The sequence below is a fragment of the Colobus angolensis genome, unplaced genomic scaffold (assembly GCF_000951035.1).
Source record: "Colobus angolensis palliatus isolate OR3802 unplaced genomic scaffold, Cang.pa_1.0 Scaffold17, whole genome shotgun sequence".
In the NCBI taxonomy this organism is placed as follows: Eukaryota; Metazoa; Chordata; class Mammalia; order Primates; family Cercopithecidae; genus Colobus; species Colobus angolensis.
Window position 1 is genome coordinate 14,062,047 of NW_012114821.1, and position 15,102 is coordinate 14,077,148.

The window sequence follows — 15,102 nt, forward strand, 5'->3', positions numbered from 1 at the left end:
GTGCAGCACACCAACATGGCACAAGTATACATATGTAACAAACCTGCACGTTATGCACATGTACCCTAGAACTTAAAGTATAATAATAAAAAAAACAAAAAAACAAAAAACAAAGCACTATAACTCCAAGTAAAAAGCGTTATTATTTGTGAATACTCTCAACCTGAGAGACACAGGGTATTTAACGGACATTTAAGGATCACGACAATATTTCAAAACAGAGATTGAAATCCTTCTTTCATGACTAAAAAATCTGAGACAAGAGAACATTGCAGTCTTTTTCAAAGTCATATTTACAAGTTATAGTCTCAGGATTTGAAAACTGGTATTCCTGACTACAAAGCTTATGAGCTTTTTTTTCTTACTATATTCTCACTATTGGAGGAAATCTATTTCCACAAGCATATTATCCTTTAAGACCATAGCTCTCCTTTCTGAAATTGCAAGTTCTGCTAGCAACTTAGAGCTCTTAAAGTCAATGTCTCAGCCATGTGTGTGACCTCAAAGCATTATTGTTATTAATGATGTCATGATTTTCTCCACAGCAACACTCCCTTATGTTCTAGATTTTGTGAGTGAAAAAAAATTAAAGCCACATGGAAGGAAGTTAGTGGCATATAAAAACAGAAAAATATTCTTTTTCCAAAGCACAACTTTGAAAAGACTAGCATTTTAGAAATACCAAGAAGTTAAAAATTAAAAAATCTAACACACTCAGGGTGCTAGAAAGGGACATGGAGACTAATAATGGCTGTATTATATTTATACAGTTGGAAGTGAGAGACAGAAAGTAAGAACTGTTCTCCATGGTTTTACTATCAGTGACACTTTACAAACTTCTACACTTTACCAGCTTAATTATAAAGATAACAATACTCTTAGATGATGTACATACCAAGCCTTAGATAAAATGTTAAGTGTTTTACATACCTCACCTGAATTAATCCTTATAATCACCTTAGTAGAAAACTATACTTAATGAGGTTAACTCCTTCCTCCCAAAGCTAACCAGTGGCTGGACTCAAATTTGAACTTGACCCTGCCTGACACCAAAGTTCTGCATTCAGAATAAGCACATTTAATTAGACCATTTATCTAAGGGTCGCACACATATATTTGTTTTCTATAGTTCTCTGATCTATTGGCTTAGCTATTAAAAGCATAATTAGTCTATTCCCGAGTAAGGTGAGGAAAGGGCTATGAAAACGCAAAGGGCGCGTTAAAAATAACTACATTAAGCAAATCATTCCCTTCACTGGACCTCAGCTGTATGGTAGGGAGATTTTAAAAGGTAACTGCAAGGATCTTCTTCAAGGAAATGTGTTTGAGAGGCACCCGGGTGGTGGGAAGTGGGTACCAGTTTCAAGTCACTGTTGCGCGAGCTCTATCTCAGCTCCAACACTTGCTAGCTGCGTGACTCTGGGCAAAAGATTGCATCTATCTGCACCTTCATTTCCTCAACTTTAAAATAGGAATCAAAACACCAACCTGTGAGTTACCATAGACTTAATGGGAAAAATGTATTGGAAATATCCCACACAATTTCTGGAAAATATGATCAACACATTTTGTTTTCTTGCATTTCCCTCTTAACGAGAACCTTGTGAGAGGTTCTTGAAAGAATAAAGAAGGGAGAAGATCAATTCTTCAGATGAATTATACGATGCAGACCATTGACACATGAAAATATAACGTCTCCTTCTCACTGTTTTTGTTTCTGCTTTCTCTAATAAGCAGAATGACAATGAATAAATCCAGGAATGAGAAAGTAACATTCGTTAGGAAAAATCAAAACCCAAGGAAGAGTACAAGGAAAAATTTTATCTTATTCCTTCCTTTGGCACTCGGCTGAGCCTCTATTCTTAAGTCTAATTATTCATTAAAGAAATATTAACCTGGATCCCACTAAGTGTCGGGTCCTGTGTTTGGCTCTAAGAGTAAATGGGAACCTAGATAAAGTCCCTGTCCTCAAGGTATTAAAGGTAAGACCTTAGGGATACAAGCAAAGAAGTTTTTATTTTAATGCAGTGCAAAAGAAAACAAAAAAGTGCTCTGATTGGGACAGGACAACTTGCACATAGCCTGTATCTGAGAGGCCAGCAGGGGCAATGACATATAAAACTAGAGAAGAAGGCACATTTTAATTGAAGAAAAATGGAAGGACCACGAAGCACTGATGCTTTGGCTTGAGGACGGGATGAATGGATAGGAGAGACTTAGATGCCTAGGCAGAGATCTAGGTGTTTATTTCAAGGATATAGAGCATTCAAGAAGTAATGTGACACAGCCAGAAGCAATTACTACAGCACCACGTGCAAACAGACAATGTGTGTGTGTCTGTGTGTGTGTGTGTGTGTGTGTGCATGCACACATATGAAGGTGAGAGAGAGGTCTGGGTCTATGTAGCATATCTGGTAATGATTTTCTCTTGGAACACTGCTGCAGCTCCGGGTTCTCCCTTAACCTGCTCTGGCCATTTGTTTTCTCAGATAATCTATTTCCATTCTCTTTGTGTGTAGCTACTTTTTGCTCCATAAGAGATTTTTTTTTCCCCACTGTCAATTCTCCTAAAAACCCCCTTATATTTATCTCTCAGGGGAGCAGCTCATTTGCTTCAGTACACATTGTCGAGGCCCATGCACTCTCCCCTCGTGCCAGTTTTAGTACAGGTTTCTTATCCTTTCTTTGAAAGCCACTTCAGGTGCTTTCTTTTCTTCCCCAAACAGCACAGAGGCTGAAACAGGTGAGGATTCATCGAGAAGAAAGGTCAGTGGTTAATAGACATGGCCAGAAAGTTTCCATCAAACACATTCTTCTTCATAGTGCATAAAGCCCCAAGTGGCTCTGGGAAATGGAAGATGGCCCAAGGAGAAATGGCCAGGTGTCTCATGCAGAGCCTGCCTCATGTACAAGACACCCCAAATAATCCACATTAGGAGTGGTGTCCTCTTCTTTGCAGGTTAGAAAAAGAACACAGTTTTTAATTATATACACACACACACACCCCCCATGGGTAGTAATGAGCAAGAACTCACTGCCCGACATTTTCCACCCCCATCCAGCTCCACATAGTTAAGCACTTTTAATTTTTTGAACTTTCTTGGCATTTTTTTCTAATAGTTACTTATTTTAAAATATGCCTATACTATTATTTCATAATTTCTCACTTTGAGACATTTTCGGTTGACTTAGAACTCTAGAACACTTCCACCCAACCTCCTCTCCCTCCTTCATCCACTAAGTGTGACACTCTCTCTGCTTTCCATGGTTCCCTCCCCATTTTATCTCATAGGCATTCTTTCTAATTAGATGATGGCATGTGTAATCAAATTTTGACATCTCCTTAGAAGGTCTGGATTAAGAGAGTATCTTTCCTAAATTCTGTGACTGCCACAAGATAAAGTCTGGATTCCTCAGTAAAGCACACACAGCCCTGTACAGCCAATTACTAGCCAATACCCATTTCAAGCTGTGTCTCATCACACACGAATCCAGACTCCCCACTGATCACCACCCATTCCTTCCTCTTCTGTCCTTTGTACCTGCCATTCCCTTTCTCATTTCTGGAATTCCCTCTTTCTCTTGCCTACCTGCGAAACTTCTCATTATTCAGGAATGTGTTCAATCACCCTCCCTCACTCCCCACCTGAAGGAGGGGCACAATGTCCAGTGATGTTCCTGTCACCCTCACAGCACTCTGCTGAGGTCTATTGCAGTTTTGGCCACAAGGTGGGATGGCTTTTTGTTAATGTGTTTGGCCCCCACCTGGACAAATGATCTTAGAAGGCAAGCTACATCCCCCATATCGTTTCCTCTTCCGTCAATTGGGAGTAAAGGAATGAGGTTGTTTGAAGAGAGAGACCTATATTTAAATCCTGGCTATATCACTTATTGGTTGTTTGACTTAGATCATGTGACTTGGCTTTTTGAAGCCAAATGAGGCTTCTCTGGCAAATGAGAACAGCAACACTAAGGGTGTCTTTAGATCTGCTACAGAGAATCTCATGCTTACTCCTTCATGTAGAGACTCCTGCATACCCCTAAACTCTGAACTTGGATTTGATGTGCAACTAGATGGGATTTTGGGGTTGCATCCTTGGAAGGAACAAAGGGTGAGTATATTTGGTATGCTAGATGGAAAGTTAACCAAATATTTGGCAATAAAAAGAGAAACTATGCAACTTATTAAATGTGTCTCCCAAATATTTCTGGGTCCCGCTTTTTCCAGGCAGTTAGTAGGATTGTACATCCTTGGCTTCTCGGAAGTAATTCTGGCCACATAACTTTCTTTGGCGAATGGAATGTGATCAGACCATGTAGGTTCCTTCTGGGCAGAGTGTGAAAGCCTGGCATGCGATCCATCTTCTCACTCTCTCTCCCACTGCTGTGCATCTGGTGATGTTCTAGACAGTGGCTGATCCATCAGTCTGCTTCCTAGAGGGAGGGCATTGCAGAACAGGACTAGAGCCAATCCATTATGAACTTGTTCATAAGTGAGAAATTAGCCTCTACTTTTTCTACCAACCACTGAAATTGTGGGGCTATTTGTCACACATGGTAGGAAAAATTCAAGGTGGTCTTACTACGTTTGCTCCCTGGCATTACTCCCAGTCCTTTACACGGCAAAAGGTATTTTGCAGATGCAATTAAGACTGTAAGTAATTGACAAGGAGATTACCTAGGTGGACCTAATCTAACTGCATGAGTCCTTTAAGAGAGTTGTTTCCGGCTGGTGGCAGAAGAAATCAGTTTTGAAGTGTGAGGGGCACTCAATGCAAGGGAAATTTTCTGCTGCTGAGATGGGAGGGATCATGTGGAGAGACCTGAGAATAGCTTCTAGGAGCAGAGAGTGCCCCCAAACAGTCAGTAAGAAATTGTCATCAGCCAACAACTCAAATGAGCTTGGAAGTGAATTCTTTCCGAAAAACTGCAGCTAGGCACCCCACCTGCCAGACACTTCTATTTAAGCCTTGTGAGACCATACAGAGAGAACTAAGACTCATGAATATTTCTGATCTATGAGCTAATAAGCTATGAACTAATAAATAGGTGACTTTTAAGCTGCTCATTTTGTGCATTTGTGATGAAGTTATGGGAAACCCATACATTAAAACACCACATCCTAGCCCACCTAGACTGATACACAATTCAGATTTGCGGTGACGACGATTCCACTGTAAGTGTTTTTAAGGCAGAGACTGTGTCTTAAAGTATTTGTTTATTGAGAGCCTAGAAAAGTGCCTGAAAATGATGTGTGCTGATTACTCATGAGTTTAATCAAACTGAGAAAATAAGATCAATGTAATGTGTTTAGCAAAGTGTCAGATGTATACTTAATAAAATTTTTTGTAAGCATGTTATAACAATCACTGGTGTAGATTGGAAAATGAATCACAGCTTTGAGAAATGTATCACAGCTTGGAGAAATGGTTAACTCTTTCCTCCATTCTTTTCAAACCACATAGTACAGTATATAATTGGAATTATATATGTGTGTGTACATATATAAATTTATATATATACATATATAAATACATATATGTATATACATATATACATATATAAATACATATATGTATATATAAATACATACACATATGTATACACACATACATATACTATACTTGAATACATAATATGGGAATAAGCAAAACTACATCCTTGAGAATCATGGGTCACTAATGTTTTCAAATTCCTCAAGAATCCTTCTCTGAACCCTCAGAGTAGATGGAGTAGGTGGAGTCTTTGGGTTATATTTTTTCAAAGCATCCTCTATCTTGTCTCTAAGAAATTTTCTCATTGTGGTTTTGATTTGCATTTCTCTGATGGCCAGTGATGATGAACATTTTTTCATGTGTCCACAATGAGATACCATCTCACATCAGTTAGAATGGTGATCATTAAAAAGTCAGGAAACAACAGGTGCTGGAGAAGATGTGGAGAAATAGAAACACTCTTACACTGTTGGTGGGACTGTAAACTAGTTCAACCATTGTGGAAGACAGTATGGCGATTCCTCAAGGATCTAGAACTAGAAATACCATTGACCCAGCCAGCCCATTACTGGGTAAATGCCCAAAGGATTATAAATCACGCTGCTATAGACACATGCACACGTATATTTACTGCAGCACTATTTACGATAGCAAAGACTTGGAACCAACCCAAATGTCCATCAACGATAGACTGGATTAAGAAAATGTGGCACACATACACCATGGAATACTATGCAGCCATAAAAAAGGATGAGTTCATGTCCTTTATAGGAACATGGATGAAGCTAGAAACCATCATTCTCAGCAAACTATCGCAAGGACAGAAAACCAAATGCCGCATGTTCTCACTCATAGGTGGGAATTGAACAATGAGAACACTTGGACACAGGATGGGGAACATCACACACCAGGGCCTGTCATGGAGTTGGGGGAGGGAGGAGGGATAGCATTAGGAGATATGCCTAATGTAAATGACAAGTAAATGGGTGCAGTGCACCAACATGGCACATGTGTACATATGTAACGAACCTGCACGTTGTGCACATGTACCCTAGAACTTAAAGTATAATAAAAAAAATTAAAAATTTTAAAAATGAAAAAAAAGAAAGGCATCTGGATTTCCTAATTCTGGTATCTAATGTTGTGTTCTAACAACTGGAAAGTCCTAAACATCTAAACCAGAGATATATACCATTTTCATCACCACAAAAAGAAACTCCATACGAATTAGTAGCCTCTCCCTGTTCTCCTCTCCCACCAGCTGCTGAAAATCACTAATTGACTTTCTGTTTGTATGCATTTTCCCATTCTGTATATTTCATATGAATGCAGTCATCCAATATATAGCCTTTTGTGTCTGGCTTCTTTCACTTACCGTAATTGCAAGGTTCATCCATGTTGTAGCATGAATCAGTACTTTATTCCTTTTTATGGCTAAATAAAATTCCATTGTATGGAAAAAAAGAAATTTTCTCAACTATAATCAAATAATTATTTGTGTAATTGACTGCTTAAAATATGGCTACCCCCTCTAAGGACATCAATCATATTTGGTTGATTGAAGTTGTTTTTCTGTGACGTCTTCTACTTCCTGACATATAGTAAATGTTCAATGTAAAATCCCAACAGAGAAGAGGAGCAAGCCAGGAAAGAACAGGGTCAATCTTCGGTAATGTAAATGCTGCACAGGGCAGGACTTATTCTTCCAAGGATATGTAAAGGAAGAGGAACGCTAGCCAGCATGCTAGGGACAGGACATTAGGACATCATTCTGTGTAAGGGGTCTAGCAAAAGCTAGTTGAGTTTCTAGGGCTCTAATCCAATGAGCTAGGGTTCGGGGGACTGGAGGACAAGCCAAAAAAATCCAAGTGGTAAATTCTGGCCTTCAGATTGGGCTGATACAATGAGAGTTGTAGGAAAACCTGATTAGAAACCAAGTGGTCTCCCAATTGATTCATTCTGAGATTCTAGTGTCCAGTCTGTTTGACAACTGTAACCTAGCACAAGAGAAACAAATTGTTTCTGTGTCAAGAGATCAGATGTGAGTCTGGGGAAGGGAATTAATTCTAAGACTCATAAGATACTTGATAACTATAGACAACACTTACCTATTGTGTTGGGAATAGGAACTGGTTAGGCACTTTATGTGTTGTCGCATTTTATCTATAGAGAAACTCTTAGAAGGAAGCGCTAATAGAATCTTCATTTTAAATGTGAGAACCTGAAGCACAGTTTCTCAAAATTATAAAGCCAGTATCAAGGTCATAATGCTGGTCAGTGGTAAAACGGGGCAGTGTGCATGCTGAAGCCACAATCTAACATCATCTCAGTGTGAGGTGATGAAAGGGAGTGTGTGTTGGAAGCCACAAATAGACATGGAATCTGATCCTACTATTTTGTAGCTGGGCTAACCTAAACAAATTTATTAACCTTTCTGAGCTTCATTTGTCCTTTTCTGCAAAGTAGGCACAATTATACTTAAATCCAGGAGCGGTGATGGGATTATACAATCATAATCATGGAAAGTGTTCAACAGAGCAGATTTTCAACACATTTTACATAGCCCCTCAACCTTCTGCCTCTTTAGGGATTGACTTGTGCATCCGAGGGGGCCTTTATCTACATGTGGAGATCCTCAGACCTTGCCCAGCTGGGAAGGTCAAGGAAAAAGAGAGGTGAGATGATCAAGAATTGCCTGCCTTGCTATTTCTGGCCTATTTGCTTGCTGCTGAATGAAGGTAATAGTGCTTAGCTTACAGGGTTTTTATGAAGATCAAATGAGATCATTTTTGTGAGAATGCTCTACAAATGTAATGTAAGGGCACGTCAAGTATTATTATTCCTGCCGGGCGCGGTGGCTCAAGCCTGTAATTCCAGCACTTTGGGAGGCCGAGACGGGCGGATCACGAGGTCAGGAGATCGAGACCATCCTGGTTAACACGGTGAAACCCCGTCTCTACTAACAATACAAAAAACTAGCCGGGCGAGGTGGCGGGCGCCTGTAGTCCCAGCTACTCTGGAGGCTGAGGCAGGAGAATGGCGTGAACCCGGGAGGCGGAGCTTGCAGTGAGCTGAGATCCGGCCACTGCACTCCAGCCTGGGTGACAGAGCGTCTCCAGAAAAAAAAAAAAATGTATTATTATTCCTTCAAGTCTGTCTCATTCAACAGAAAAGAAGACAGAAAGAATCCCAAAGCCAGAGCATTGTTAAGAGACAGATTTGTGTTTTCAATTGTTCTTTTTGGAAATTCTAAAAGTAGTTTCAGCCTGAATGAGTATTGAAGCGATTTCAATTTCCTTTTAAATTGAGAGATTCCAAAACTCTGTGATTGAGGCTCCCTGGAAAAATCACTGAAGCTGTCTTCCTGCTCTCGGTTTTAATCAAGTACTTGATACTTAGCTGAAAGTAAAAATAATAATAATAATAATAATAATAATAATGTCTTCCATAATGGTTAACCATTATAGAAAGACAGGCAAGTTCATCCATTGAGGAACTGCTCTGGTTTGAAGAACCAAATTCATTATGTTGGTTTCCAAGGTCCTTTACAGTCTGAAACGTATTTTATTTTTCACTCTGCCTTTTCTCTCCAGCTTCCAGCCCCAACTTTTTTTGTACTGATCTATTCACCACTCAGTTGCTTCATCATTCAACCCCATGCCTCTGTGCTTTAATTCATGCTTTTACTCTGCCTAGAATGAATGCCTTTCCCACCACCAGCCTTCCCACACCATGTATAGGCTTCCCTATCCTGAAGTTAGAATTTATGTTTTCTTCCCCTATGTTTCCCTTGGAGCCATTTATGCAGCCAGCCTTCCCCTTCCTCTCTTCCCCTATCCATCTCTCCATCCATCCTTCACTTTCTCTCTTCCTCTGTCATCCAGCATCTGACAGTCTCCTGTATTCCTGGCACTGTCCAAAATCTTAAAGCCCTACAAAATGGTAAAAAAACAAATGAGTAAACAAAACACTACTGCTCAGTCTTCAAATGGTCCTTTATTTAATATGAGTAATTACAAAATATTGTGGTCACAGTGAAAAGATAAGAAAATGGTTACAGCTGAAAGCAGAAAAATGTTTTCTAATGGGAAAATCAAATAAGACTTCAGATAGGAGGTGATATTCCCATTTATCCCTTTTGAAGAATGAATATGAAATTGTCATATGGAGCACCTAAATTGCAGCAATTTTCATACTGTTATATGCTACTTGAATATGTGGCTTCCTACCTCCGTAATTCTGGGAGTCACTGGAGAGTATAAGTCATATTTTTGTAGATACTGGATATTCATATTTATCCCTTGTCAGATGCACTGTCTGCAAATATTTTCTCGTATTCTATAGGTTATCTCTTTACTCTATTGTAATTTCTTTTGCTTTTCAGAAGCTTTGTAGTTTAACTATGTCCCATTTATCTATTTTTTTTATTGTTGTTGCATTTGTTTTTCAGGTCTTAGTTTAAAAACGTTTTGCCTAGAATAACACTCAGAAGACTTTTCCCTAGGTTTTCTTTTAGTATTTTTATAGTTTTGGGCTAAGTCTTTAATTTATCTAGAGTTGATTATTGTATATGGTGAGAAATAGGGGTTCAGTTTCATTCTTCTGCATTTGACAATTCAATTTTCTTAGCATCATTTATTGGAAAGAGTGTCCTTTCCTTGGTATATGTTTTTGCCATCTTTGTCAAGGATCAGTTGCTGTATTCACAAGTACCATGCTGCTTTAGTTACTATAGCCTTGTACTATAATTTGAAGTCAGGAAATGTGACGCCTCTAGCTTTGTTCTTTTTGCTTAAGATTTCTTTGACAACATCATTCACAACAACAACTAAAAACTCTACTAAAAAGTGGGCAGAGGACGTGAATGGACATTTTTCAGAAGAAGGCATACAGATGGCCAACAAGGATATGAAAAAATGCTCAACATATCTAATCACCAGAGACATATAAATCAAAACCGAACTGAGATAGCATCTCACATCAGTCAGAATGGCTATTATGTAAAAGATGAAAAATAACATGTTGGCAGGATTCATAGAAAAGGGAATGCTGATACATTGTTGGTACTAATGTAGAGTAGTACAGGCTCTATGAAAAACAGTATGGCGATTTCTCAAAGAACTAAAATTAGGACTAGCATTTGATCTAGCAATCCCACTACTGGGTATCGACCCAAAAGAAAATAAACCATTATATAAAACAGATGCCAGCACTTGTATGTTTATTATAACGCTATTCACAATAGCAAGGATATAAAGATATGGAATCAACCTGAGTGTCCATCAATGGATGATTGGATATATGTTTTTATACATGGAATACTACTCAGCCATAAAAAAAGAATAAAATCATGTCTTTTGCAGCAACATAGATAGAACTGGAGGCCATTATCCTAGGCGAAATAACTCAGAAACACTAAGCCAAATACCACATGTTCTCACTTATAAATGGGAGCTGAATTATGTGTACACATGGACATAGAGTATATGGAATAAAAGAGACTGGATACTCAGAAGGGTGGGAAGTTATAAGGGGAATGAGAGATGAGAAATTGCCTAGTGGGTACAATTTACATTATTTGAATGATGGTTACACTAAAAGCCCAGACTTCACCACTATGCAACATATCCATATAAGAAAACTGCACTTTTGTCTTCTTTTACATACAACAAAAAATGACTTATTCATTCATAGTCTTTTAAGGAATTCCTGGCACAGTGAAATGAATAGATAGACAGATATATGGTGATATTTTAGGGAGAGGAAAATATTTTCTTTTCCTTGTCATATAGGAGCTTATGATGACAATATAGGACAAAAACCAGGCTTAGAGGTGAGCACTAAGAAGAACCTCATGCTACATTATGAAATAATAATAATAACTAATGTTTATTAAGCACTTAATAGGCTACAGACACTTGCTGAATATTTTCCCTATATTACCATAATCTACAAAACAATCTTGGATACAGGCATTATTATTATCTCTATTTTAAGCTGAAAAGACTGAAGCACAAAGAGGTGAAGCAGCTTTCTTATGTCATAGACTTATGATTCAGCTAAGATTTAACTCTGGCATCAGTAGCATTCCTGTACATTAATACTATCCAAGCCAAGAGACAAATCAGAAATGAAATCTCATTCACAGTTGCCACAAAAAGAATAAAATATCAAGGAATACAGCTAACCAGGGAGCTCAAAGGTCTCTACAAGGAAAACTACAAAACACTGATCCAAGAAATCAAAGATGACACAAACAAATAAAAAATATTCCATGCTCATGAATAGGAAGAATCAATATAATTAAAGTGCCCATACTGCACAAAGAAATATATAAATTCAATGCTATTCCTATTAAGCTACTGAAATTCTCCATAGAACTAGAAAAACCCATTATAAAATTCATGTAGAACCAAAAGAGAGCCCAAATAACCAAGGAAATCCTAAGCAAAAATAATGAAGCAGAAGGCATCATGCTACCCAACTTCAAACTATACTGTAGGGCTACAGTAACCAAACCAGCATGGTAGTAATACAAAAACAGACACATAGACAGATGGAACAGAAGAGAGAGTACAGAAATAAGGCCACACATCTATAACTGTCTGATCTTTGATAAAGCTAACAAAAACCAGCAATGGGGAAAGAACTCCCTATTCAATAAATGATGTGGGGATAACTGGCTATCCATGTGCAGAAGATTAAAACTGGATCCCCGCTTTATACCATATACAAAAAATCAACTCAACACAGAGTAAAGACGTAAATCTAAAACCCAAAAGTATAAAAACCCTGGCAGACAACTTAAGCAATACCATTCTGGACATAGGAACAGGCAAAAGCAATCACAACAAAAATGAGAAATGTGATCTGATTAAACTGAAGGGTTTCTTCACAGCAAAAGAAACTATCAACAGAATAAACAGACAACCAACAGAATAAACAGACCACTTACAGAATGTGAGAAAACATTCACAAACTCTGCATATGAAGAAAGGTCTAATATCCAGCATCTATTAGGAACCTAAACAAATTTAGAAGAAGAAAAAATCCCATTAAAAAGTAGGCAAAAGACATAAGCAGACACTTTTCAAAAGAAGACATACATGCAGCCAACAAGCATATGAAAAAATCTCAACACCACTGATCATTAAAGAAATGCAAATCAAAACTACAATGAGACACCATCTCACACCAGTCACACTGGCTATGACAAAAAATGTCAAAAAATTACAGATGCTGGCAAGGTTGTGGAGAAAAAGGAACACTTAAACACTGTTGGTGGGAGTGTAAATTAGTTCAACCATTGCGGAAAACATTGTGTTGATTCCTGAAAGAACTAAAAACAGAACTACCATTCAACCCAGCAATCCCATTACTGAGTAGACATCGAAAGGAATACAAATTATTCTATCATAAAGGCACATGTATGTGTATGTTCACTGCAGTACTCTTCATAATAGCAAAGACGTAGAATCAACCTAAATGCCCATCAGTGGTAGACTGGATAAAGAAAATGTGGTATATATGCACCACGGAATACTATGCAGCCATAGAGAATGAGATCATGTCCTTTGTGGGAACATGGGTGGAGCTGAAGGCCATTATCCTTAGCAAACTAATGCAGAAACAGAAAACCAAGATACTGCATGTTCTCACTTACAAGTGGAAGCTAAATGATGAGAACACATGGACACAAAGAGGGGGATGACACACACTAGGGCCTATTGGAGGGTGGAAGTTAGGATGAGAGAGAGGATCAGGAAAAATAACTAATGGGTGCTAGGCTTAGTACCTGGGTGACAAGATAATCTATACAACAAACCCCTATAACACAAGTTTATCTATAAAACAAACCTGCACATGCACTCCTGAACTTAAAATAATTTTTTTTTTTTTAAAAAAAGACTTCTGTGTCATGCTTAGTAACTACATTTTTATCTTGGAGGTTGTAAGCAGAGCAAGAACATTTTCAGGTTAGTTTTCTCTACTGACCACTCTGATGGCGTTGCAGATAATAGAATAGAGAGAATGAGATTGGCTGAAGGCAGCCCAAGAGAGTTACTGCAGTAATCCAGGCATGAGGAGAGATGATGGGTGCCATGGTTTGAATGTCCCCTCCAAAACTTCATTTTGAAATCTAATTGTTATTGTGACAGTACTAAGGGGTAAGGCCTTTAAGAGGTGATGAGGTGATGAGGGCTCTGCCTCATGAATTGATTAATGTTGTTATCATGAGAGTGAGTTAGTCATCATAGTAGCGAGTTTTTAACAAAAGCATTACATTCAGACCTCCATTCTCTCTGCCTCACATGCTTGCTTGCCTTTCTGCCATGTTGATGCAGTACAAAGGCCTCTATCAGATGCCAGCATGATGCTCTTAGACTTCCCAGACTCAAGAACCATGAGCCAAATAAATTCCTCTTTATTAAAACTTACCCAGTCTCAGGCATTCTATTATATATATATTCTATATATAACTAAGACAATGGGCCTGAAGCTAAGGTAGTGACAGTGGAGATATCTAAACAGGGGACATTTGAGAGACATTAGGAGTCACTGCAGGTTGATAACTGATTGTCTATCAGTTATCAACTGAGGGCGGGAAGAAGTTGAGGTTGATCTTCTAGGTCCTGCTCCAGACAATGTGAAGTTGTCCACACCAGATGAGCAACACTCAGAATAGAACGTGGATGAGACACTGGTGGAACCCTAATTGGTGATATTCTGCTGATAGCTGGTATGAATCTGAAGTTAAGAAAGTTCTGGTCTTGAAGACACATGCACACCTATGTTTATTGCTGCACTATTCAAAATAGCAAAGACTTGGAACCAACCAGAATTCTCATGATAGACTATCCCAATGATAGATTGGATAAAGAAAATGTGGCACATATACACCATAGAATACTATGCAGCCATAAAAAAAGATGAGTTCATGTCCTTTGCAGGGACATGGATGACGTTGGAAACCATCATTCTCAGCAAACTAACACAAGAACAGAAAACCAAACACTCCATGTTCTCACTCATAAGTGGAAGTTGAACAATGAGAACACATGGCCACAGGAAGGGGAACATCACACACTGGGCCTGTTAGGGGGTGGGGACTGGGGTAGGGATAGCATTCGGAGAAATACCTACTGTAGATTATAGGTTGATGGGTGCAGCAAACCACCATGGCACGTGAGTAGCTACGTAAGAAACCTGCATGTTCCGCACATGTCTCCAGAACTCAAAGTATAATAAATAAATAAATTAAATAAATAAATAAACAAACAAACTAGAAACTTACCATAGTTAGTAAAGACATGATAATTAAAGCCATGTGGCTGGTGGAGTAACCCAGAAAGATGACAGAGTTTGCAGAGGGAAGAGGGACTTTGGCATGTATAAATGACGGAAACGACCTGGAAGAGATGAAAGAATTGAAGGTATATAAGGATAGTGGAGTCTAATCAGTGCACCAAGGCTCCTGAGAGAGGAATTCAATCCACAATGCAAGAAGGTTAGCTTTATTTAGAGAAGGACACATTGTCTGTGGTGTCAGAAGGGAATGAGGAAAATACAGATGCAGATGCAGGTAAGATGTGGGAGTTATGCTTTG